General features: G+C 41.9%; 1 long non-coding RNA gene across 2 annotated transcripts in view; it reads left to right on the forward strand.

Moving 5' to 3' along the window:
- The first annotated feature begins 19,824 nt into the window (after positions 1-19,824).
- LOC103164737 overlaps positions 19,825-27,398 on the forward strand; it is a 267,838-nt gene continuing 260,264 nt past the window's right edge. For both annotated transcript variants that reach the window (XR_003754622.1, XR_001604154.2), the window contains exons 1-2: positions 19,825-20,214; positions 22,305-22,504. This is a non-coding gene — a long non-coding RNA (uncharacterized LOC103164737). The remainder of the gene's footprint in view (positions 20,215-22,304; positions 22,505-27,398) is intronic.

Consider the following 27,398-nt stretch of genomic DNA (forward strand, 5'->3'; position numbering starts at 1 on the left):
CTCTGCCGCCCACCTCCTTACCATTCCTCGGTCTTGCCTATCTCGCTGTCGACCCCTGGGCCACATCCTCCCGCGGTCCTGGAATGCCCTCCCTCCTCACCTCCTTCAATCTAATTCTCTTCCCCTCTTCAAATCCCTACTTAAAGCTCACCTCCTCCAAGAGGCCTTCCCAGACTGAGCTCCCCCTTTTTCCCTCTGCTCCCTCTACCCCCCCCCACCTCTCCGCAGCTAAACCCTCTTCTCCCCCCTTTCCCTCTCCTCCTCCCCCTCTCCCATCCCACCCCCTCAGCACTGTACTCGTCCGCTCGACTGTATATATCTTCATCACCCTATTTATTTTGTTTATTTTGTTTAATGAGATGTACATCACCCTGATTCTATTTATTTGCCATTGTTTTTATGAGATGTTCTTCCCCTTGACTCTATTGCCATTGTTCTTGTCTGCCTGTCTCCCCCGATTAGACTGTAAGCCCGTCAAAGGGCAGGGACTGTCTCTATCTGTTGCCGATTTGTACATTCCAAACGCTTAGTACAGTGCTCTGCACATAGTAAGTGCTCAATATATACTATTGAATGAATGAATGAATGAATGTCTTCTAGCTCTACTGTACGGTAATCTCCAAAGCTCCCCAGAATCTACTGTTGATAGATATAGAGGGATTTCTTGACCTGAATAATAACATGTGGGCAGGGAACATGTCTACTATCTTTGTTGTACTCTCCAAAGCACTTAGTACAGTGCTCCGTACACAGTAAGTGTTCAATAAATATGATTGATTGTTCTCAAATGATATTTGGCTTAGTATACATGCAATGAAAGTATCATTATTCTGAATTGGCCATCATAAATTCTTTATTGGAGGAGAGCAAGGAGGGGTTGTGGACAGGGAATATGTCTATCAATGCTGTTGAATTGCACTCTTCCAATTGCTTAGTACAGTGTTCTGCACACAGTAAGCACTCAATAAATACCATTGATTCATCAATTGAGTGGCCTCTCAGAGCTAATATGCCTAGGTTGACAATGATGAATGAGAATACCTAATCTATTCATTTAAATAAAATATTCATCTGGGACCTTTATGATCATCTCAAAGAAAAACTTACAAAGCAGGACAAGCCAAGGTCACTCCACTGTTGAGGACAAGCTTGCTCTAAACAATAGATTTAACTCCCTCAGTCCTGCCAAAGCACTTTTCTTTTTGGCAGGCAAGCTCACAGAACCAACCTGGAAAAGCCAGTCATATTATGTTTATCTTCTCTAGTTCAGTTTGAATTAGGCATAGCTTGTTTTGGAATGAAACCAGGATCAACTTCATCTTTTGTGAAAGCTCTGGTGGAAGTATAAACAAAAGGTGAGCAGAGTCAATTGAGTGGTTTGAAGGAAGAAAGTGCCACGTTGAAAAAGTAAGACTAGGAAGATAGTACATTTTTGGGTTTTGAAAGAGTGTAATACATGATGGACATGCACAGGTCACACAGGTATCCAGTGTGACCAGTTTGGGCAGCAAATAGGGAATGACTATGGCCTAACAGGATAAAATCACACTCACCATAGAACTATAGACCTGGAAAAGGCCTGGCTACTGTAAAAAAGGGCTTATATGCAAAAACGCTTACTTCCTCTTTTTTGTTATATGTATCCATATACGTATATGTATATATATATGCATATATATGTGTATGTGTGTCTGTACATATATTTGTGTGTATATATGTGTGTGTGTATGTGTTTATGTATACATACAGCACCTCTTTATGGTTAACGATGCTACTGCTGATGGCAAGAGACAACTATACATACAGGAATGGCTGAAAAGACCAATGCAAAACCTACACTACACTGCACACAATGTGCTCTTAAAGAGTCTCCTTTACCAGGCTGATTCACTGGTAATCTGACCTTCTTTTCTTATCTGCACTTTGGCTTCCTGTTCTTCTGGAAGTATCTGCTTCTTGGAGAGCATCCTGTATTTTGGTTGTAGCTGTTGGCTGATAGAACCCATTCATTGGTTCAGACAGCTGCTTCAATAAGACCTTCAAATTTGGGAAGTTTGTGTGCCTACGGGAAAACTATAATGAGTCTGGGTTTGGTGAGCTTGGGGAGGGGGCTGGCTGAAGGGTCCCAGACTTGCTCCATACCCCCATTCTGTAACGAAGGGGTAAAAGAAGGTGTTTTTTTTTTGTTGTTGTTGTTTTTTACACTGGGGGCTAAGGGGCAGAGCTGAAATGCAATTGTCAATGGCAGAGGTGAAGGCCTGGGAAGATGGTGGGCCTATGGGAAAGCCACATGAGAGTCTGGGTTCTGGCAAGCTGGGGAGTGGGGTCCTAGTTGAAGACTCCAAGCCTTGGTTCTGGGGGAGGGATAGTATCCCACATCCCCATTCCTATATGGAGGAGCTTTTCTCTGGGGTACTGGAGGCAATCAGTCAGTCAATCAATGAATGGTATTTATTGAGTGCCTTACTGTGTGCAGAGCATTGTACTAAGTGCTAAGGAGAATACAATACAACAGACTTGGTAGACATGTTCTCCGCCCACAATGAGCTTACAGTCTAGGGGAAAAGACAGACATTAATATACATTAATAAATTACAGATATATGCATAAGTGCTGTGGGGCTGAGGGTGGGGTGAATACCAAGTGCCCAAAGTGCTCATGGGGCAGAGTTGAAATACAAATTTCTATGGAAGGGCTTAAGTGCATGCATGCACACACACACACACACACACACACACAAACCTCTGAATTTCCAGATCTTCAAATGTCCTGTTGTGCTGTTTCCCCTTCCCCTTTCCAAAAAGCTGCTAACCTTCCACTATCCAATTCTGCCTCTGCCCATCTAAGATTTCGATGCAGCATCCATAGATCTTACAAAAATAATTTGATACCATCAGCAGACCTCCATTTTGTTGATTGCTAAGAACATTTGGGAGTGTTGGGAACTCACTGGGGAAGGCTTGCTAGAGGAAGTGGGATTTTAGGAGGATTTTGAAGAATGGGAGGGCTGAGGGAGATATTGGGGAGGGGAGGGAGTTCCGGGCTGAGAAAGGACCATGAGCAAGAGATAGGAGGCATGTTAGTCAAGAGCAGGATACAGTAAGAAAATGAGTGTGGGAGGAGCAAAAGGTGTGAGCTGGAGAGTAGTGAGTGAGTGAAGAGAGTCCTATGTAAGAGGGTGGAAAGCCTTGAAGCCAATGGCAAGGAGTTTTTCATTTCATGCAAAGGGAGATGGGAAGCCACTGGAGGTTTCTGAGGAAAGGCGAGATGTGCTAAATGAACTTTTAGTGATATTTCCAGGTCCCTAGCCTCAACCTTCCCAAGTGCTTAGTACAGTGCTTTGCACACCATAAGCACTCAATAAACACGATTGATTAATTTAGTCATAAGAATGCAACATCAAATAGCTGGACACAACAGCTGGATTAGCTGTACAATTTTACGTTGCTTTATTCTGATGGTTATGGGAATAAGGTCCCATAGCATGTCACCAATTCTCACCTGATTGCTGCCCTAAGCCCTAAGATCTGATGGGCTGAGTTCTCAGAGCAGCCAAATTTTCTTAGTCTTTAAAAAACTTGAGGTCTACTGATAATATCAAACTATTTTTGTAAGATCTACAAATGCTGTGTTAAGGTCTTGGAGTTGCACCTTGCGTTTAAAGCCACACTGTGATTCAGGGAGTGCTCACCCCCAAAGCACTCTGGCTAGGATCTTCCCAGCAACTGGAGAGAAGCAGCACAGCCTAGTGAGAAGAGCACGGACCAGGGAGTCAGAGGACCTGGATTAATTAATTAATTAATTAATTCATAGTTATTGAGTGCTTACTGTGTGCAGAGCACTGTACTAAGAGCTTCGGAGAGCACATTACAGCAATAAGTAGACACATTCATATTCCCTGCCAATTGCTTCCTGTGTGACCTTGGGCACGTTACTTCTCTGTGCCTCAGTTCTCCATTCTCCCTCCTACTTAGACTGTGAGCCCCATGTGGGACAGGAACTGTGCCCAACCTATCCTTAATTTATTTATTATTTCAATGTCTATCTCCCCCTCTAGACTGTAAGCTCCTTGTGGGCAGGGAATGTGTCTACCGACTCTGTTGTATTGTATACTCCCAAGTGCTTAGTACAGCGCTCTGCACACAGTAAGCACTCAATAGATGCCTTTGTTTGAGAGATCGGGAGAAGAGTGAGAATAAGTAGGGGGAAGAGAGCAGATTGTCTTCAAGCTGATGGTCAGGAGTTTCTGTTTGATGTGGAGAGGAATGGGCCACCACTGGAAATTTTTGAGTAGTGGAGGGAATGAGATGTATAGTATGATGTTTTAGGAAAATGATCCAGGAAGCAGAGTGAAATATAGATCAGAGAGAGGAGACAGAAGGTAGAGAGGTGTGTGAAGAGGCTGATGCAATAGTCGAGTTTATGTCCATTCAACTATTGGTAGGCCATGCTTGTCCCTCTTACTCATTGGTAGCTGAACACTGGCAAAGGGCCAAAGAGAGGCAATGCTGTATTTTTATGGACATCGCATAAAACTGATTTACATCTTTAGCAGTGTCGTCTTGGACAAATCCATATGATGCTATAACAATGGAATTTCAGTTTTGGTTGACTGCCTACAAAGAGTTCACTTGTAAAGCATTTGGAGGATACTGGCTTTTCTAAATTCAGGGTAGCTTCTTCATATTCTTTGCTGGGGGAATTCTTTTTTTTTTTCCCTTTGTGAAGGAAAGTGGCTCAATCACGCATGTTGTAGCGGAATTTTCTGATGTTTACTCTTTTCCCACCTCATTAATCAATAGTATTTATTGAATGCTTACTGGGTGCAGTGAGCTCATTATGGGCAGGGGATGTGTCTGTGCTAATTCCAAGCACTTAGTACAGGGCTCCGCACATAGTAAGCACTCAATAAATACCATTGATTGATTGATTGATTGCATACAGTATTTTAGTTGAGTTGAGTTTCTTTACAACTAAAGAGAAATTCTTTCACTGTTGGTGTATATGTGTTTATTACTCCTGATGTATATTCACATGAAAAATTTTAAGTCTTCTCAATCTATGGTATTTATTGAACACTTACTTTGTGCAGAGCACTGTACTAAGCACTTGAGAGAGTACTATATAGCTGGTAGACATGATCCCTGCTCTCAAGGATCTTACAGTCTAAAGAGGGAGATAGACATTAAAATGAATTACAGGTAGGGGAAGCAACTTAGTAAAAGTGTATGTACATAAGTGCTGTGGGGAGTGGGGGGGCAGTATCTAAGTGCTTCAGGGGTGGGACCCAGTGATGGGAGAAGCAGTAGGGGAGGGAAAATCGGGAGGGGGGATGAGAGTTTATTCAAGGATGGATTCCTGGAGGAGATATGATTTCCATAGGGTTTTGAAGATTGGGAGAGTGCTGCTCTGTTGGACATGTAGGGGAAGTTCCAGGTAGGAGGAAGGGTGAGAGCAAGAGGTTTATGGGTGAGGTGAGACAGTGAGTAAATGATTTTGAAAGACAGTGACAGTGTCAGTGTCTTGACACTGAGTAGACAGTGAGTAAGCTGATATTAGAGGAGCAGTGGTTATGGTCTAACTTGTAGAAGGAGAGGAGCAAGGATAAGTAAGCGGGGGAGAGGTGACTGAGTGTCTTGAATCTGACTGTGAAGAATTTCTGCTTGATGTGGAGATGTAAGCTCACTGTGGGTAGGGAACCTGTCTACTAACTCTGTTGTATTGTACTCTCCCAAGCACTTAATACAGTGCTCCGCACACAGTAAACACTCAATGAATATCACTGATAGACACTAATGGATGGATTGATGGATGGATAGGCAACCAGTGGAAGCACTTGAGGAGTGGGAAGATGTGCATTGAATGATTTTGTGGAAAAATGATCTGGGCAGTAGAATGAAATATGGACTGGAGAGGGGAGAGACAGGAGGCAGGAAGGCCAGCAGTGAAGCTGATGCAGTAGTCGAAATGGGATTTGGCAAGTTCTTGAACCAGTATGATAGTGATTTGGTTGGGTTTTAACCCTGTAATTTTTTTTTAATCAAAAAGATTCCTTTTTTACCCCTGAAGGCTTTTGAATCTCTTCTCTTCATCACAGTCAACAAAATTATTTCAGGAACTCAAACCCTAGCCCCTGTTTCCTAAATCTACTTCTCAGTTTTGGCTGCAAACTCTACATTTTCCATATACTTTCTCACTTTTTGTCCTATTCCAGTTGAACCTTGACAATTTCCATCAGCCTCCTTGAGGCCATAAGAAACTGTGTATTTAACAAGGAACCAGGACTGTGCTATCAACCCTTATAGGCTCTGATATTGGCATTGCTGCTGGTGGCTTTTGGCCAACCACAAAACTGCTTTGGAAATATACAGTAGATTATCGGCCCTTATCCTGGAGCCTGCCCTTGGGAAAGGGATTTAAAATAATGTCAAGAATCACCACAGTATTATGGCTTTATATAAGTAATAATTAGTGACATGTACACCAGCCCATGTCCACCCTCCCAATAGTATGATCCCGGCTACATGTTCTGCTGTGTTCCTGTCCACTCATTTGATTGAAAAAAAAATAGAAAAAGAAGTAATGGGATTTGTTAAGCCCCTTATTATGGGTCAAACACTGTTCTAAGTGCCAGGGTAGATACAAGCTAATTAGGTTGGACACAGTCCCTGTCCCTCATGGAGCTCACAGTCTTGGTCCCCATTTTCAGATGAGGTAACTGAGGCACAGGGAAGTGAAGTGACTTGCCCTTGGTTATACAGCAGACAAGTGGTGGAGCCAGGATTAGATTCCAGGTCCTTCTGACTCCCAGACCCATGCTCTATCCATTAGGCCATGCCCTTCTCCTGAAAAGCAGCAGGAATCATTTTTAACACTAATACGAGTTGCAGGCCAGACTATATAAGGGAGAGCACAGTTCCTTAATGCAATATCTAGCTGCTATGAAAATGGTGCATGCACATTTTTAACCACTTACTGCTTTTTGTGTGGTGCTATTATGAGCGTGAGAGTTGTATGACTTCAATTATTTCAGGTTTGGATAGGGAGGCTACTGGTAATCCTCATACTATTGGACAAGGAGTTGCATATGACATCAGTGTGACGTGTTACGCCACACACACACCATAATGATGACATCACCTGCATCATTTTGAGGATGTTGGCTTAATTTGCATGATCCTAAGCATTTCTCCTAGGGGACCCTGAACCCCCGACTTTCTCTAGAATCACTGCAGTCTCCTAGGTTTGCATGAACTCTAGGAATGCAACTGAGCCACAGAACTAACTGTGCATCAACAGCTGCACAGGGAGACTCAGTCCTGAAAAAAAATTCACAAAAGCAAACAGACATTATAGCATCCAGTTATGTATCAGTACTGGACAGGGGACAGGCCAGCTGAAAAATCAGGCTCTCTGGCATAACGCTGGATGGGTGGGCCATCCTAATAGTGGAATTGTACCTACCCCAGGGCTTAGAACAGTGTTTGACACAAAGTAATAATAATGATTATGGTATTTTTTAAGTGCCTACTATATGCCTAGCACTGTTCTAAGCGCTGGGGTAGATACAGGGTAATCAGGTTGTCCCATGTGGGGCACACAGTCTTAATCCCCATTTTGCAGATGAGGTAACAGAGGCACAGAGAAGTTAAGTGACTTGCCCGAGATCACACAGCAGACGAGTGGCGGAGTCGGGATTAGAACCCACGTCCTCTGACTCCCAAGCCCGTGCTCTTTCCACTAAGTCACGCTGCTTCTCATAGTAAGCTTCTCATAGTAAGCGCTTAACCAACACCATGAAAAGAAAAGGCTTAATGGAAAGAGCACAGGCTTGGGAGTCAGAGGTCGTGGGTTCTAATCCCGGCTCCGCCACTTGTCTGCTGTGTGACCTTGGGCAAGTCATTTAACTTCTCTGTGCCTCAGTTACCTCATCTGTAAAAATGGGGATTAAAAAATGTGAGCCCCATGTGGGACAATCTGATTACCCTGTATCTACCCCAGCACTTAGAACAGTGCAGAGCACTGTATTAAGAAATACCATCATTATTATTAAAAGAAAAAGAACTGAGTCTGTTCTGACTTCTAGCAGGTGCAGGTACTCATGGTACACATATATACATTTGTCTAATTCCACATATGTACGTATGTGGAAATATATGCATATTATAATAAATAATGGTACTTGTTAAGCACTTCCTATGTACCAGACACTGTACTAAGCTCTGGAGGGGATACAAGCAAATCTAGTTGGACACATTCCCTGTCCCACTCGGGGCTCACAGTCTCAATCCCCATTTTACAGCTGAGCTAACTGAGGCCCAGAGAAGTGAAGTGACTTGCCCAAGGTCACACAGCAGACACATGGTGGAGCCAGAACTAGAACCCATGACTTTCTGACTCCTAAGCCTATGCTCTATGCACTAGGCCATGCAGCTCCTTTAAAAAATTTGCATATGCAGGGTCAAAATATCACCCTCACCTTTAAAACCTGTGTCAACAGAGAAGCGGCGTGGCCTAATGGATAGTGGATTGTACTTACCCAAGTGCTTAGACCAGTGCTTGGCACATAGTAAGTGATTAATAAGTACCATAAAAAAATCCCCTTCTGCACAATATTTCCATTCCCAGGCTCAGCAGCAGAGTATTATAAAAACAGCTTGAATATATATAGTGCTTTTTTCCCCACAAAGCACTTTTGCATCAATTATCTCATTTTATCCTTGCAATACTCCTGTGAGGTAGGGAGCAGCAGGCATTATTACCCCCATTTTGTAGATGAAGAAAATGAGGCACAGAGAGGCCAAGTGACTCACCCAAGGTCACCCAGCAGTCCAGAGGTAGAGTTGGGACTAAAACCCAGATCTCCCGGCTCCCGCCCCCACGTTCTTTCCACTCTTTCCCCAATTTCCCCAGAGAAGAATCTGTTAGCTGGGGACTATCAGGCTGAGCTCTACTTAGACCAGTTGCCAAGAATCTCCTTCTTCCTTGCTCCCTATCACTTCCCACTTCTGCATTAGGATCCCTTTATTTCTGGGAGTTTTATGGGTTGGGGGTAGGGAGAAGATTTGGGAGCAAGCAAGTTGGCAGTGGGGAGGTAGAGAAGGCTGGGGGGGGGGGGAAGCAGTTCACTCCAGAAAAACTACTGTCTCACAGCCCTGAATCCTCAGAAACTCCAGGAAGCGAGGGATCCTACCTGACCTGATACTGCTGCCATTGCTGACATTACAGCAGTCAGCATCAAAATCACAGGTTCACCTGACCATCAGATTATCAGATTATCAACAGAGAAAGAAATGTCTGAATCAATCAATCAGTCGTGTTGATCGAGCACTTACGTGTGCAGAGCACTTGGGAGAGTACAGTATTGACAGAATGGGTAGACGCATTCCTGGTCCGCAATAATTGTATTATTAAGTACAGTCTTAAGAAGTTTAAAGTATTTCGTAAGACCCTTCAGTGTGCAGAATAGTATGCAAAGTGCCATACTAAGCACTGGAAACAATAGGACATGATCCTTGACCCCCACTGGGTTTACAAACTAAGAATAAAAGGAGAGGAGAGTTTGGCGACAGACACATAAGAAAAGAGGAGACAATACAAACACAAAAGAGTACAAGAGGAGGATAATGATAAACACAAAAATACGGTGAATACATTGGAGCTAGAGGAACAGTTTCAGAGAAGCAGTGTTGCTTAGTAGATAGAGCACGGAACTGGGAGACAGAAGGACCTGGGTTCTAATTCCAGCCCTGCTGCTTATCTGCTGTGTGACCTTGGGCAAATCACTTCACTTCTCTGTGCCTCAGTTACCTCATGTGTCAAATGGGGATTAAGACTGTGAGTCCCATGCGGGATGGGGATTTTTTCCAACCTGACAACCTTGTATCTACCCCAGCGCCTAGTACAGTACCAGTCACATAGTCAGTGTTCAGTAAATACCATAAAAGAAAAATAAAAAGTTTCAGGATCCTTGTGCTTCAGGATGCAGCAATCACATCAGCCCCAGATACAGCCTTCCCAATATTCTAAAGGTTCAGAAAGGCATCATTCTGCTGGCTTCACTTTATCCTTCTCAGGCTGGAACCGGAGTAGGAGCTGATAGGAAATCCTAATGGATTCTCCTCTTCCGGGCTTCGGGTTTTCAGTCTGATGGTTAAAAGGGCCCGCAGGGACCGCAATAGCATTTTATTAAGTATTAACTGGGTATAGAGCACTGGACTAAGTGTTTGGAAACTCCCCAATTAGTAGGTCAGTACCTGAAGAGGCACACCAAATAGGGTTTGTCATTTGCCATTGTTTCCTAATTGTCTCCAATGAGGTTGTGAGTGCGGACAAGAGGGAATTTAAAAATAGATATCGTTTGGCTTAAATGTAAACCTGAAAACAACTTGTTAGCATTACATCAATACAGCTAAAAGCAACTTTCACTAACATATAGGTTTTACATTCTAGTCATTATTCAATATGAGACAAAACTAGGCTAAAAGCTAGGTCAAGGCTTCTCCCGTTTCAAGTGTCTTCTCGGAAAGAAAAATCTGATTTCATTAAATTTATTCTCATATATGACCAGCATCTCTGTGTGTGTTTTCTCTCTTTCCATTATATATTTTCCATTAGAGCAGACCAAATGTTCATACGGTAGATGAAAACTAACTACGGTGATGCATTTAAACATTAGGAAGCCCGAAATCACTCAGGTTGCACCTGGATCTACAAAGAAAACACAGCGCTAACCAGACTTTATTCTTTCAGATGACATATGTTGCTGTTTTCACAGGGATGCATGACATTATAAACCATTAACCATTATCCTCCCTACACCAGAATTCTAATTTCTAATTAGAACTGACCTTATGCATTTCTGCTCATGCATTAGATTTGTAGTTTCAGCCTGAAAGATCATTTTTCTATATCTCCTTTTTCTGTTTCAGGTACTGATACTGGTATTCGGAATCAGGGTGTTTTCTGTTGACTGGACTATAAACTCGTTGCAGGCAGGGAGCATGCCTACCAGCTCTGTTATATTGTACTCTCCCAATAGCTTAGTACAGACCCTTGCACACAGCAAGTGCTAAATAAATATGTTCGACTGATTGATTGGAGATTGTACTCCATGCCAATCTGTCAAAATCATAATCTCTATTCCAGAACTGTAATTTTTATCCCACCAGTTCTCTTTGGACAGAGAGAGTTCTTTGCACCTGAGAATCCTTCTTTCTCAAATGAGATCATTTCCATCCTATTTATTATTCTGAACCCAACTGGCCTCCATTCCCTCCTGCGGAACCCTAATACATCACCTTATTTCTTCAGTGTTGCTCAGCTTTATTTCACCATGAACTTTTAGGAGGTCAGGTTCTTATATTGGCTTCTTCATAGAAAGCACTGCTTAGAACAGTGCGTGGCACATAGTAAGTGCTTTAACAAGTGCCATAATTTATTATTATTCGGTAAAGTCAAAGAGGGAAGCCCCCGTGAGTCGATGAGGGGCTCCCTCCGTGTGGGGCTACGAGGGCCTACATATGAGAGGAAAGCTAACGATGCAGGGCTGGGTGTGGTGTAAAGGAACAGGCCTGAGCAGGGCTGGTTTCAGACATTCTGCTGCCTTGAGGAGGGGCCAAAAGGGCCGCACCCAACATTTCAAATCATGCCACTATGAAGAAGTCCAAACCAGCATTTTGAGGAGAAGAATTCTTCTTCCACTACCTCCGTTGCCGGACCCATCCTCATGCTACCCCTTGAACAAGTGCCCTGGGCAGCTTGGTTATGTCTTGCCTCCATCGTTGAGAAGGGCATCTTTGAGAGAAGCTGAGTCCTGGCCATCTTTGAGAGGGGCCATGTAGCTGCCATCTTGGGAAATTTTCATACACGTGAGCCCCGCCATGTGGCCCCAGGAGACGATAGGTCACTTCGCTTACCATCTGAAGCTGTCCCTGGACCAGCTGTGGGGGAGGTATGGAGTAAGAAATGCATAGAGAAGCAGTGTGGCTTAGTGGAAAGAACACGGGCTTGGGAGTCAGAGGATGTGGGTTCTAATCCTGGCTCTACCACTTTTCGGCTGTGTGACCTTGGGCAAGCCACTTAACGTCTCTGTGCCTTAGTTATTTCATATGTAAAATGGGGATTAAGACTGTGAGCCTCACTTGGGACAACCTGATTACTTGTAGCTACCTCAGTGCTTAGAACAGTGCTTGGCACATAATAAGTGCTTAACAAATACCATAACTATTATTATTATTTTAGATATAATTGTGCTGCCATGGTCTTGACACTCTACCCTCTTTCCCTTTCCCCTATTTCCCACTTTGCAGGATCCAGAACTTAAGTGTTCTGATTTACAGCATGTAGAAATACTTTTTCTCAGCTGCTGCAAACTTGAAAGGACAGCTATGGTAATTGCCAAAGGTTCTCAGGGGTCAAGAGGAAACAAGTCTGGTCCTCCTTGGTGTAATAATAATTGCCGTTCCTTTTATTTATATACAAGTTTTTGCCTTGGGATTTTTCCTTTGGTCCAAAGGTTTGAGGCTGACAGTGCTTCTGACATTGTTTATGGAGCACCGAACTCTATTAAACCGAGTCTAGTCTGCTTAATCATGATAGAACAAGCACCTTTGGCAAGAACATTGTCAAAATTCAAGACGGGTTGATATTGACTAATAGCTTCTCTGGAGATTTTTTTCCTTTTAAGTGCTAAGCAAGTTACACATTTTGGAGAACAATGCTTGCCTTAAGTCATTTGACACAACATTGACTGAACTGAGAGGAAGTGATTTGGCTATTCAGCTACCTACAGATAGCAGGCAAATTTTTAAGCCTTCCCCAAGGTTAAATCTACAAAGTGCCATTATCCCCAGTATATTGGTAGAGGCGCTGCCTGTGGGAAGTAAGCATGTTTTTTTGAAGATAATTTTGTGGTAGAAAAATCCATATTTTGCTCGAATCTGCCTACGGCAAACCACTTAGACACCAATGGATCTTCAGTGGCGATTGTACCTGTGTCTTTTGGAGTCCTCTCCCATCAGTGTCGACACTGAGCCTGCCCCAGACACTGACAGCAGCAGCACAAACCCCTACTTGACAGACTGCATTTCAGGCTTTTCCACCCATCTACTCAGGACAGTTCCCAGAGTCTCGGCAGGCTTGGCTGTAAGGTTCGGAGGGGAAGTGGGTCCATCCTCAGGCAGTGGCTGTCAATTTGCACAGTCTACAGGGCTAGGTCTCCTGGGCCGATGGAGAATCATTCACACTCAGTCAATCAATAATGTTTATTGAGTACACAGAACATTGTATTAAGTGCTCAGGAGAGTATCGTAGAAGCAACATCACATAATCCCAGCCCTTGAGGAGCTACCAATTTAATAGGCAATGCAAACTAATGCCAGAGCCTCCATTTTCAAAAGAATCACATCATGGTATGAAGCACTGTATTGTACTGAATACCTGAGAGAATAATGGAAAGGTAGTTTGGGGGCCTGCTCCTCAAGGATAGGGTATACCCAGTCCTTTGACTCCTCACAATTAATAATAATAATGATAACAATAATACTGATGATGATGATAATGGTGGTATTTGTTAAGCATTTACTATGTGCAAAGCACTGTTCTAAGTGCTGGGGGAATACAAGGTGATCAGGTTGTCCCATGTGGGGCTCACAGTTTTAATATCCATTTTACAGATGAGGTTACTGAGGCACAGAGAAGTTAAGTGACTTGCCCAAAGTCACACAGCTGGCAAGCGGAGGAGCCGGAATTAGAACCCATGACCTCTGACTCCCAAGCCCGGGCTCTTTCCACTGAGCCTCTCAAAGAGACACAGCATGTCCTAGTGGAAAGAGCCCAGGCCTGGGAGTCAGAGGACCTGGGTTCTAATCCCATCTCTTCCACCTGCCTGTTGTGTGACCTTGGGCAAGTCACTTTACTGCTCCATGCCTCTGTCAATGGGGACTCAATGCCTGTTCTCCCTCTCCCTTACACTCTGAGCCCTGGGTGGGTTCAGTGTCCAAGCTCTTTGCCTTGTATTTAATCCATTATTTAGTACAGTGCTTGGCCATAATTCAAAATTATTATAATGATATCTCTGGGCTAAACTGCTTCAGACCCAAACCACCACATCCTGTCTAATAATCTAAACGTGATGATGGTGCATGCCCTTTCACATGACGGCAAGCAGATCTTCCTCACACCCTTGCCAGATCTCAGAGTCTCCCGGTTCTTGACCCCTTCTCCTCCAGTAAGGGGCATGGCTTGTTCCATGCAATGGTAGGTCGGTTGGTTGGGGAGGGCCTGTCCTTCAGAGCACCCCCTCACCAACCAGGACCCCCACCTCCCCCGCCGCACCACATTAGGGCCATATGGTTGTTGGCTTCTTGACCACCCAATCTTTGACTTCTACCTTACTCTGGTTAAAAGACCCGGTGGCAGAACAAAAGATACAAGAAGAGGAATCAGTAGTATTCAGTTCTCTAGCGCTTACTGTGTGCAGAGCGCTGTACTGAGTGCTAGGGAGAGTACGAGTAGTTCCTGTATGGTGCAGAGATGAATGGGTAACATGAACCTAACCCCCAAATGTGTCATTCCTTAAACTAAAGGCAAATTAGCGACCTTCTCCACCATGCAGACACTACCTATTGAAGGCACAGCTAGCCTGATCGGTGGCAAAGAAAGTAACAAACACGAAATTCCCAAATAAACAAATACATTTTGTGAGCACATTTTGGGAGGATCTTAATTCTCCCTACTCTGAAATAACGAAGCCTGTCGACAGATTTTATGAGAATTGTTGCCACCGTAGACAGAGCAAGAAAGTTGCAAATGCAGATTTTGAAATAGCAAGACAAACAAGGCTTCCTTACAAGTATGCTGTGATTTATTTATGTTTTTGTAGCCACCTGAAGGTATAAAGTACTACATACATTTCTCTTCTTATATCACTCTTCTTCTCTATGTCTTCTCTATTCTATTTTATATTGTTTTCTTCTTTCCCTCAGCAGCTCCCTCAACAAACTAACCCCGTCAACCTGTGTATCATTTAAAAAATGCAAAATATTGCTAGACCCTGTTCTTGGTTGGTAATTTGAATATGTTGGTTTCAGAAAAATGCAAGATTCTAAAATCTGGGTAGATCTACAAATTCATGGTTAGTTTTAAAGAATTTCTGGCTGGAAGAAACCATCTCAGAGAGTTATTTTCATAAACATTCCTTTAAAAAAGCTCAAATTTAAATGATTATATTCTGGTTGGCACAACACTTAGGATACTTTGGTTCTTTTAGAATTTACTTCCAGTTTGAACACACGGATTCTATGTTCCCTAAGTAAGATAGACCATCAGATGTCTGCCTTATTTATATTCTCATATAAACACAGATTGTCTCTCCTGCCTTGTTGAACAATACCTATTGTAATGCTGAACTGGCTTTCTTGAATTCTAAATATAAGCCAAGACACTTTCAAAAGATTGCGATCAGAACTTTGCTTTACATCTGAAATCGTATTTTGAATTCAGGTACTCAATTACTCACACACTCAGAGACTTAATTACACTGCCTTAGGATAGTATTAAGACAATGGTGTGTTTTTTTTCCCCAGAGAACAAGTTGCAAAAGTGATGTTTCACTATTCTCCTGAACTTTTTCTAGAAGACATAAATTAATCGTGATACTTTCATTCATTCATTCATTCAATAGTATTTACTGAGCGCTTACTATGTGCAGAGCACTGTACTAAGCGCTTGGAATGAACAAGTCAGCAACAGATAGAGACAGTCCCTGCCGTTTGACGGGCTTAGTCTAATCGGGGGAGACAGACAGACAAGAACAATGGCAATAAATAGAGTCAAGGGGAAGAACATCTCGTAAAAACAATGGCAACTAAATTATGAGCCTTACATCCATATATCCATATATATATAATATATATTTATATATATAAATCACTTTGCATTTATTCAGAAAGGAAAAGAACGTTGACTAAATTCCATTTTTGCCTCTTGTTATGATTAATGTAATTTTATCGGTATGTTCTACATATCCTGTTCTATATAAACTGTTTAGTAAATTGGAAAAGAATCCAACAGGAATGGCTCATGGGATATTGGAGGTGTGGCACTGCAATGGTTTGGAAAACATTCTGGGTTTATAACAGCAACACCTATAATTATGGAGGCGTCACCACCTCCATAAAAAACAAAAAACAACAAAAAATTTTGCTAACAAGCAGTAGTCATAGCATGTGTACAACCTTCCCCAAACTTGTCTGGCATTTGTTTCTGAGCTAGTGGGGAACACCAGCCATCTCTCTTTCTCTCTCTCTCAGCACTCATAAAACAATACAAAGGTAAACAATCGGAGTGCAATTAGTAGCCTCATTGGGGGAGCCGAGCTGCAGCACCCAGCTATTAATGTCAAAAGAATTAATCATGGTTTGCATAGATCATTTAGAGGCTTAAGTTTGCAAGAGGCTTAAAAACGAGAAAACAATAAAATTTACTAATCTCACCTTGAACATATGTATGACACTGAGATTGAGTTTGTATGATATTACCTATATGAAATATACATATTTATACTTGGAGGTTCTAAAGTATTGTAAAGGTATTGTTTTTTATAGCACCTTCATGTTTCATTATGAAAATATTTCTTTCAGCGTCCCTTTCAACAAACAAATGAAAATATCCATAGACATTCACCACAATTATCATGTTTCAGGGAAATTCAGTAAAAGAAAAAAGAACATATCAATTGTTGACTCACTCTGACCTGTGTATTAAGTGGCATTAGCCAATTTAAGTTCTATAAGGAATTCTTTGGGGGTCCACTTAACAATTCTGGAAAATATTTACTTGAAATTATTTCTTCACGGTTACAAATTAGGCCCAAATGAGTGAAATTTAAAAGTGAGATTGTGCTTTAGAAGCACCTTTTTTAAAAAAAAAAAAAAAACTTCTATTTCTTTTCTACCAAAAGGTGGCGTCCTTCTCCCATGCCCTCTCCTCAAAATCCTTCCTGCTTTAATTTGCCAAAAAGAAACTTCCACTTGATTACTGATCAAGAAATTAAAATGTGCTCCATATGAATGCAACGTGACAGTGTTGAAAATGAACAATATGTTAGGCTGCAGTTAAGGTCCCTACTAATGTAAACCAAATGGACACGTTCTTCTTTAATAATGCAAAGGACTAGACAGTTCCATGTACAAAATCGCATACAGGGTATCACAGCATTTAAAATTAGAATTTCCTTTTGTCTGTAAAAGTTGTGGCAAATCTGATACCAGCAAACACACATAAAAGCGGCTACAAATGCAAAAAGCTGTCTGGCATTCATGAGTCTTTTTAGTTTCAAGATAACAATAAAAACTGAGTACTCAATTTGAAAAATAAAATCGGAATAAGTATCAATGTTGCCGTACAGATATTACTCTATTTGCCTTTCTAAATTTGTTTTCCCCTGATATGATGCTGCAACCCATCTCATACTGTAAACATGCAGTATCTGGCTCAAACCCTTAAGAACTGAAGGGCAAGTTTTTCTTCTGCAATCTGCTCTTCGTTTTTTCTAGTTCATAGTGCATTCTGACTATGGAATTCCTAGTGATGTCAAATGAGAGTTCCACATGAGGACCATGTCTAGAACAGGTAATGGAGATGCAAATGATTGATAAGATATTTCCATAAAAATATGCCCTTAGATATTTAGCTCCTAGGACTTCTGACACGGCAAGCTGGAAAGTTACCTTCATTCTACCCCGGCTCATGACTTTTTATTTTATTTTATTTTATTTTTTCGGGCTAGGTAGGACAGGTAATCCAATTCAGCTAACTGCTGTGTAAAATTGCAATTTGCAAAACCTAGGCCATCCAGACAGAAATATAAAACTCTATCTTTATGTTTCTAGATTCTTGCTAAATGTCCTAATTGACATGTCTAATAAAATATGGCATAATCTCACACAACATGCATCCATATATGAATTCTTGGCACAATAGGAGTATAGGACTTCTAGTGTTCTCTAAAATTATCTTTTTCTCAGGCAAGATTCATTAGTGCTTCTTTTTAAATACACTAGCCCTTCCCCATTATTTAAATTCTACTCCGTGTGGGCTTTGTGTTTGTGTTTGGACATGGATTTGTCCTTCTGCTGAAATATCTGAAAGGGCAAAGTTTTTCCTCTAAAGGCTTTAGGATTTTATCTTAAATAGGGCATGTGTGGGCAACAGGTGACTTGTAGGAGGACAATTGATATGATACTAGAAAAAAGGCAAGGGGACACTGATACAATAGGAGATATAACAATTGTTTTTGAAAAAATCATTTTGAAGATGTTTATTATCAATAACTCTAACATTTGAAGGGCAAAAACATCTCCTACTGAAACCCTGTGTAGTATGGTACAGAATTGGTAAGCATGAACAACGGCTGCTTCTAATATACAGATTTTATTTTTAAATGGCCTAGACCACTCTATAGCCAACTAACAATATGTCATTATCAAAAAGCTATTTTGAGTGGGAATACGAAGAAAGTGTGAGAAAAGTCCAACCTAAATCTGTGTGTTTGTCATAGCCAGCCCGACTGCTAAAGCGGAATTTCGGAGGTACTCAGACGCTCTATAATTCTAGAAATTCTATTCCCCCTTCTTTGTAGTTGGAAAGACTTGAAAACAAGTTTAAGAGTATTTTCCTCAGCATCCCACTTCATCCTTTCCCTTGGTCCTTCTTATCTTTCAAACCTCATTTAGCTTCAGTACCAGCACATCTCACCTATCCTGAGAACTGGACGGGACGTAAAATACAAAACCCAGTGAATATGATTGATGTCTACTAGACCAGGTAATTTGTGTTTAACAACTAATTGACATTCGAGTCCTTAGGCGGTTTCCTGAGAGGAACGTAACAACAAAAACAAAGGGCAACTCGTGAATATAGCCACTTTCTACTAACTGGACCTATCTACACGTTTCTGGAATAATCCTAAATAATGGGAATAAGAGGTAGTCTATCAGAGTTCCTTATGTGTCGGATACGAGGAGGGCTCGAATTATATACGTTTCCACTTCTTTGCAAACATGGATTTGTCCTTCTGCTGAACTTTCACCTCCCGAACTTGCCTCCTTTCATTGGACGAAGTGCAGAAAGAAAGAGGAGAGACTTTAAAAAAGGGAGGAAAAGAGAGAGAAGAAAAAAGCCTCCCGTCCAACTGTCACTGGTTGTAAAACACTTTCACTTTTAACTGCTCCTCTCTCCAGGTTATCACCCCCTATCTTCTTTGTTTTTATTCAAGGAACAAGCAAATAATAAACTAATCTTCCCCACCCTACCTCTTACTCATTTTCTTTAACCCTCTAACCTCTATTCTCCCTTCTTTCTCTCAATTTTTCCTAATTCCCTCTGGTCGTGGAACATCTTTCTCTTTTTCCCTGCATTTTCTCCTTCCTTCTTTTGCGTGCTGTTTCCCTTCTCCAGGTCTTTCTGGTTCTGCTCCCTTCATCTAATTGCCCTTGTCTGCACGATCTTTCTTTCCCTTCTTCCTAGCCCTCTCCCTGGTCTGCTGGACTCTGCGCCCCTCTCCTCCTCCTTGTCCGTCCTGCCGTCTTTTCGCCTGCTCTGTTCCTCTCCCCCCCACCTCCTTTCCCTTTTTTCTCTCTCCTTCTCTTTTTGCCCCCCCCCCCCGTCCTCTTTTCTCTCTCTGTCGCTCATTCCTCTTTCTCTATCTCTCTCCCTCTCTGTCTCTCTCTGTCTCTCCCTCTCTCCTTCCCTCCTCGGTTTTGCAATTGCGATTTTTTTTTGCACTGAGCCTTGTTTACCCAGCAGGTGGATGTGACGTCAGAGACTCACAACAGCAAAAAATAACAACATCTCCATCCGCGATTTGTTTTCCTTTCTGTGCGAGTGTGCGTGTGTGTTGCAAACTCGAAAGTGGCCGGGAAGCTTTAGAGCCGAGTCGAGGATAGAACAGGAGAGGTGGGCGAGGAGGGAGGGAGAAGAGGGGGCCACCTTCCCCATCTCCTCCCTGCTGCTGCTGGAGCTGGATTCTCTCCTGGAAGCTAGTCCCGAGCGGAGGAATCTATTGTTATTTATTGTGTGGCTGTTGCATGCTTTACTTGCTACACAAGATCTCGCATGTGTGTGTGTGTATATATGTGCGCCTGAATGTGTGTGTATGTGTGAAAAGGAGAGAAAACACCTTAGTTTGCACCGAGAGACCATTTGCAGCGGGTGAGTTTGTTTTTTTCCCTTTCTGCTCCACTTTTCAGCGTACTCCTGCTTGTTTTCTCCACTTTTTTAAAAAAACTACTTTTCACGTTCAGACTCCACGTGCATTTCCCTCTTCCCCTTGCTTCTCCTTCGGTCTCTGTTTCTTTCGTGGGGGTGACGGGGGAGCGGGGAGGGGGGGAGGGCGGGGAAGGGGTCGCTGTTTGTGGTGCTCCCGCATCCATAAATATATTTGCATAAGTCAAATCAGATGCATCGAGGCAAGCCGCCTTCACCTCAAGATTTCCTCTTTCATTCTCCCACTCTGCACTCCTCCTTTATCTGTCTCTTGGCGATTGACACTATGGCTTTCTAAAATAAATAAATAAAGCGTAATGTAACTTTAGGTTCTCGGAGTTGAAGTCGACACTCTTTTAGTTAAACGGAATGCAGGCGGCGGGGAGGGGGGGTTGTGTTCGTATGGAGGGGGCCACACCAGGAAGATCTGCTTTAGGGTTTAATAAGGAAACGCCGCTCTCCTGAGAATGACAAGGGCGGACCGGGCGGGAGGGGAGCGAGCTGCTCTGGCCACCGTAAAGTTTTGACTTTTTGAAAAAAAACTTTTTTTCCTCGTTTGCGGCCGCCCCCACCCCACTTTAGCGATCTCAGAAACAGGCCGTGGGGCGCACACATACAAGCACACGCACAAAGACACACACGCACGGACTCTCACGGAACGACTTCAACTCGTGTGTGTACACACACACACACACACACACACACACACACACACACACACACGGCACCCGATCAGCACGCCGGGACCCTAAACCCTTGCATCCAAAGGTACCTGGGGGCCACGTTCCACTGTCCCCCACACCCTGCTCCGCACTCAGACGGGGCGCGTACACGTACACACACACACACACACACACACACACAAATATATCGACTCCAGTCAAAACAATCAACACGCAAAGACAAACAAGCCCGGGCGAAGAACCCCGAGAGGCCGCCACTCTCCAGCGTCTATCCCAGACAGCCTTCTAAGAGTTTGCGATCGCCCCATGTGAGAGGGGAATTGACGGTGCTGCAGCCGCGATTTTTTTTTCCCAATGGGGAGGGGGGGCGGATTTTTTTTTTGATGTTGTGATTGATCTTCCTTATCGGATGCACAAACGTCGCCACCTATCTTCCGTAATTACTTAAGACTGTATTAGCGGAGGTGATGGATCTCTCTCTAGCGCTTCGCACTTGTCTCGTATAGGGGCACGAAAACTGCGCTTGACACGTTAGGGGCGCGAGTTAAAACTGCACCGCTGGAGAAGTTGCAGTCGGGACCACTGATCAGTCGCCCCCCACACTCCCTTCCTCTCCCTTCCCATCCCCCTCCCCTCACACACACACATATACATATTTCCTCCCTGTCCTCCACCCCACCTCCCGTGTCCTCGCCAGCAAAGAGCGGAAACTTTGATTTTTGTATCTGCTGAACAGCCCAGATCCCCCTCCCCACCTGTTGTGGTTTCCATACCAAGTCACCTTGCTAGTCTGGATACACAGTCGCCCCAGAGAGAAACCCAGAGCAGTAAAGTCGAGGGTTGCATCGCATCTTTGTGTTTGCTTTCTAATCTCTCGCTCCCCCACCTCAAACTTCCCTTCCACCCGCACCCCCCCCCCCATAGGGTTGAATAAACAGTGAAATTTCAAATCTAAAGACTGAGACTATTCTCCCTTTCCTTCCTTCTTTTTTGTTTCTTTTTCTTTGGGGTGGTTTCAACTTTACGAGAGCAGCTGCCAGAGAAGGGAGACTTTCCTAGATTGAGTTACTTGGTCGGTGCGTTGATTTCCCGGTCTCACTTCTTACAATTGAGATTGCATAGACATCGTTCCCTCTCTCTTTTTTCATTCTCTCCTTTTCTCTCTCTCACATTCTTTCTTCTATCTCAATCTCTCTCTCACACACACACGCACGCACACACACACACACACACAAACACCACAATCTCCCCCGCCTTCTTTACCTCCCTCCCCCCCCGCAAAAAAAAAAAAAATCACCAAACCTGCATTCTGAAGACTTGTTGAAAGAAGCCCTGGTTTCTTGTCGACCGTAGAGCCGAAAGTTTGTCTGCAGGAGGAAACAGGGTTAGCAGCAGCAACAGCAGCAACAGCAGCAACAGCAGCAGCAGCAGCAACAGCAGTAGCAGCAGCAGCAGCAGCAGCAACAGCAGCAGCAGCGGTTCCTGTTGAGGATATGGTGCTGCCGCTCCGAGAGCCTTAAAGCGGGCCCGCTAAGAGCTTCCCTCTGTTCTCGGTAAGTAGAAGAGACGCGGATGAAGCCGGGCATGCCATGGTAGCACTGTGGGACCCGAGGAAAGGGGGGTGGGGTGGAGGGGAAGAAGGTAAAATAGAAGTGAGCAAGGAAGACGAACTGTGGGCATTTTCTGGCCAACCCCTAGAATTTCCAGTCTCAGTTTAGAAATAAAGAGCATCGAGACAGGTAATATGGCCATCCTTGCGATAGAAAGGTGTTAAAAAGGAAATTTGCCATTTTCAAGAAGAAAATCTGGGTTCAAAGTTTAGCTATAGTAAGTGCTGCTATAAAATCTGGTGACATCTCTCCCCCTCTCATCCCTCACCCCCTTATAACTATTAATTATTTCCAAGTCACTGTGTTAAAATACCAATGCTGCGCTGATTTCAAAGTGTATTGATTTAGTCTGTGCTCATCCTACGTGTTAGTCCTAATTTATTTTTCTTTTGTTCCTACAAAAATGAAACTCGTTTCTCCACTTCTCCCCGAAGCCTCCATATTAGAACCTATATCGTGTTCACAAAGAAGCTGATATAAATGATCACATTTGATTATTTCTGTGCTTCTGAATTCTATTTTTTCAGAATTGTAGTTGATCACAAAATGTCACAAATGTTGTCACAGATGTCCTAGGTTGGGTCTTCCTTGCTTGCTTTTTCTTTTTGAGTAAGTATACTTGAATATACAAGGTAAATACTAAAGTATGCAAGGATTTGACATCTTCAAACCTCACACAGAAATTTAGCTGTTCCTGTGCACCTGAATTAATAATCAGTCTTATCTAAAGAATTATTTTAGTGAGTAAGATAGAGTTGATAACTTCCTACAGTGTACTTTTCAAGAAATTCACTTTTAGCTCTTTGGAGATTTTTTTTGTCATTGTATTAATCAATATTTGAAAAGAAACGGAAATACTTTATCAAATCGCAGTATGTAACATCAAGTAAAAAGAGCTCTTGCTATTTTCACTGGAAGTGAGAGAAATGTTACATGGTATGTGTTTAGTTCCTCAGAAGTTGTGGCTCTCAAAATGGAATTGTGCATCCTTTTTAAATCCAGAAGAGAAATTCAGGTTTTAGTTCCAAACATTTGTAAAATAAATTTTTTTTTTAAATCTTTTTATTGGAACTATTTCATAATTATACCGCTAAAATTAAAAAAAAAGGGGAACCCCTCAACTAGTTACCATTCAAAAGGTGTCGAAGTGTCGGCTAAACTCTCCTTGTAAAAAAAAAAAAGGTATTGTAGCTTTAACATCTTGCATTGGCAGCATTCTTTTTCCTTAGTCTTTGGATTAGTCATTGTATGAAAGAAAGAAAAAAAATCACTTTTTTTTTCCTGGAAAAGTAAACAGCCTCCAACAAGTGAACCTTGACAACCCAGATTAAGGAAGGCAGTGGAGATCAAACAAAGCTGCTGCTGGGCTGTTGTCAGGAGCTGCCTCACTGAAAGCTCTGGACGATTCGATCAGGCAGCAAGACTATATGTTCACTTATGCAGAAATGGACCATTGCGATTGCTGATCTTTGTTGTGCAACCAGAGGTTAACTTTGAGAAAATATCTATCTCTTTAGTCAGTATTTTATACCTTAAAGGTTTATGAATTGCTAAGCAAGTGAATTTAAAAAATGGCATACAATTCTTAGCAATTTGAACTCTATACTTAACTATAGCAAAGAATATGAAATGGTCATGTAGTTAGAGTTTAGTTATGCCTCCCAGAACTGCAAAGTGGAATTCTGACATTCATCAAACTTAGACTCCCAAAGAAGAGTTTCTTTTTTTTTTTTTGTAAAGCATTCCATTTGCAGCCTATAAAAATCATGGTGTCAGGAAAGTGTATTTGGAGGTCCAGTTCCCGATATGGACCGGAGCAGTTTTGTGGTGATGCAGATTGTGTTAACTTTTGGTATTTAGAAAGTCAAAGTAAGTGTTCAAATTACACAGCACCAATTTTTCAACAGGGCAGTAATCATCATAGCATGATCATTTTTAACTTCTATAAGTTCCATGCAACTTGTCTTTGCGGTCCAAGAAAAATGAACTCGTTTATATTTTTAAAGGAAGTACCAAGAGTAACTAGTATAGCATTTTGTTTTCATGGGCTTATCAAAATATGGTGGAAGATGCGTCGGCTTTGCAAATTAACTATAGAAAATTGGGCTGGCCATACTGCTAGAGACTTTTTTTGTGTAATATTTTGAGCTTGTATTTAACCTTTGGCTCAAGTTCCGTTTTATTTCTCAACTGCTCTTGCTATGAACTACAGTAAAGTAAATTTTAAATGACCATTCCAAATTAAGTAAAATATACCATGTTAAGTAGGAAATGTGCCAAGTAGATATCCACCAGGGACTAAAAAAGTTGTCATTTAAGTGTTATATTTTTAATCAGCAACACTGATCACACAGTGAGCAGCACTTAGGCTTCATTAGAAGCAAGAATTTCATAATCAACATGCACAACCTTTTGTGAAGGCTGAGCTTTTTATTGCATATCCCTTTATTGTATAATTAAAGTAGGTATTGTACATATGCATGCCATTAAGCCATTTTGTATAATATGTACTATTTTAAAAGCTATAAACATTCTCTAGTTTAATCAGTTGCACCAATAATAGCAATAGTTATCCTTTAATTAATGGTGGGTTCTGTCCTGGTTTTCCACTGCCTCTCTTGATAAAAGAAATGTACTTCACAGAACTGTTTTTATAGAGGTCATATTTGAACTAGCTGCAGAACTGGAACATTTCATAAGCATATATGCATCTATGCAACAATGTATGTTCTGGTAACAACAACAGAGCAGTGACTGATGATCCCAGCAAATACTAAACTTTTGCTGAATCCAGTCATCTTTCCACTACCATTCTCATTGTTTGAGGCTATTTTGTTTTCCAATTCGACTTGAGAAAAATGCTGTAACTCATTCGAGAAAGGTTACACACCACAAGAATGCGTATGTGTATACCAAATATATATGTTGTGGTATCTAGTATACTTTAGAGGGCATATCAAAATATTTTCCATACATGATACATGCTTTTTAAACATAGTTTTGGACATGCTTTAATAGAATTCAAGTAGATCACAGGCTGTCAGAAAATAATATAAATTTTGTTTATGATTCGGTTACTTTAAAGTACTTTACATTAAAGAAACTCATTTAACCCTGAGATTGAATGGCATTAAGTGGTGACAGGAGTTGCCTAAAGAGCTTGTCCTGCCCTTTGCTCTTGCGATAATCTTAAATTACTGCAACTTAATTGCAACTTCAAGGCATGATCTTGAGATGTTCTTCTGTGGCCGAGAAATTGTTTCAAAAGCCTAGTTTAGCCCTGCACAGGTGGCAAGTGCTTTTGAATAGACCATGCTTAGGTCTTCTTTTAGTTTCCTTATCATTCAGGTGAAGTGATTTCATTTTCAGGGTTAGGTGAAGAAACTTATATTTTGTCAGTTAAGTGCCTTGCATTTTATGCATAATCCGCATATAATATGCATAAATCACATTTTGGAGACAGTTTCTGGTAGGATTTACCTAATCAGAATAACAAGGATTTGCAGTACTCTATTTGCATTTATAGGTTGCTGCATCAACTTTGTTATACTTGGGTCATCATTTCTTTATTCTTTGGGCTGGGGGTGGTGGGGAGGTGCCGGGGGGGGGGGGGGGGGGGAGCTGGGGCAGTGCTGAGGAAAGCTACTCTTTAAGAATCGCATGCAGTTAACAGAACAAGTTGAAGTCATAGAAAGCTGTGATTCAAACAAAGAAATGCAAGAGAGAATGTTTGAAAATGTAGCTCATATTCAGTCTGTAACTCATCCTGCTGATGACTAATCAGTGTAGTGCTCTCTGGCCAATGTACCAAAATACTGCAATATCTTAGTCCAGCAATACAAGGAACCACATTTCCTATTCCACTCCAAATATAAGCTTAAAAGATACTATAGAAGACAGAGAAATATGCAGTGGTATGGAGTGCCTTAAAATGATAAGACATCGGAAAGCTCATGTCAAATTCACGGGCATCTTTCACATTACTTTTAATAGAATGTGGTACTTGTTTTCACATGAAATGAATTGCCCTTGTTTGTTGGAAGATGCCTGTGGCAGACAAAAATAAAATAGATCTGTGTCTTGCAGTCAGTGTAAAAGATTTATTGGACCGATTATAGCCTCCCTGATTTCGATAAATGCTGTTGAGTTTTAAGGCCCAGAGTTTGTGTTCTTTCAGTGGTAATGGTCAAAACGGAGAAAGAAAATGGACTTAACGATTGAGTAATGGGAAAACAATTGTACAGTGCTCTTGGTTTTCTTAAGTATTTTCGTTAACTGTATAGGCGATTTTTGCTAAAGCAGAGCATCTGTTGAAGAGTATTTTGTAGTTATCAGACTGCTCTAGCGGAGAAAGTTTTGAATGTTTAATGCCACGATTTTTTTTTCTCTTGTTGTTTCGTGGTCATAAAGTATAATGGCTCAATTAGCTTGTAGATGTCTTTGCAAGGGCTTGTTTTTCTTTTCACATTCCCCCGACACCTGCTTTGAATATATGCACCGCAATGGTCACAACAGGTGTTTGTTTGGAACTCCCAGAACAATGCGGATGGTTATTTACAAAACCCAGCCCTGTAAATCAACATAATACTACCAAGAGAGTAAACCTGAGCAAAAGAGCACAGAAATAGAGGAGACCTAATACCTGCTTAGGTGTAAATCTTTTTTTTTTTCTTTTGACCCTTCCTGCACTGTTTTTTTTTTAAGTCTCGATTTAGTGCCTTGAAATTGCAATTAAATTGTAGTAATTTAAGATTATTGGGAGAGAGCAAAGGGCAGTGTGGAAGCTCTTAGAAGTCTCATCTCAACACTTAATGCTACTCAGTCATGGAGTTAAATG

This window comes from Ornithorhynchus anatinus, chromosome X1, assembly GCF_004115215.2.
Source record: "Ornithorhynchus anatinus isolate Pmale09 chromosome X1, mOrnAna1.pri.v4, whole genome shotgun sequence".
In the NCBI taxonomy this organism is placed as follows: domain Eukaryota; kingdom Metazoa; phylum Chordata; class Mammalia; order Monotremata; family Ornithorhynchidae; genus Ornithorhynchus; species Ornithorhynchus anatinus.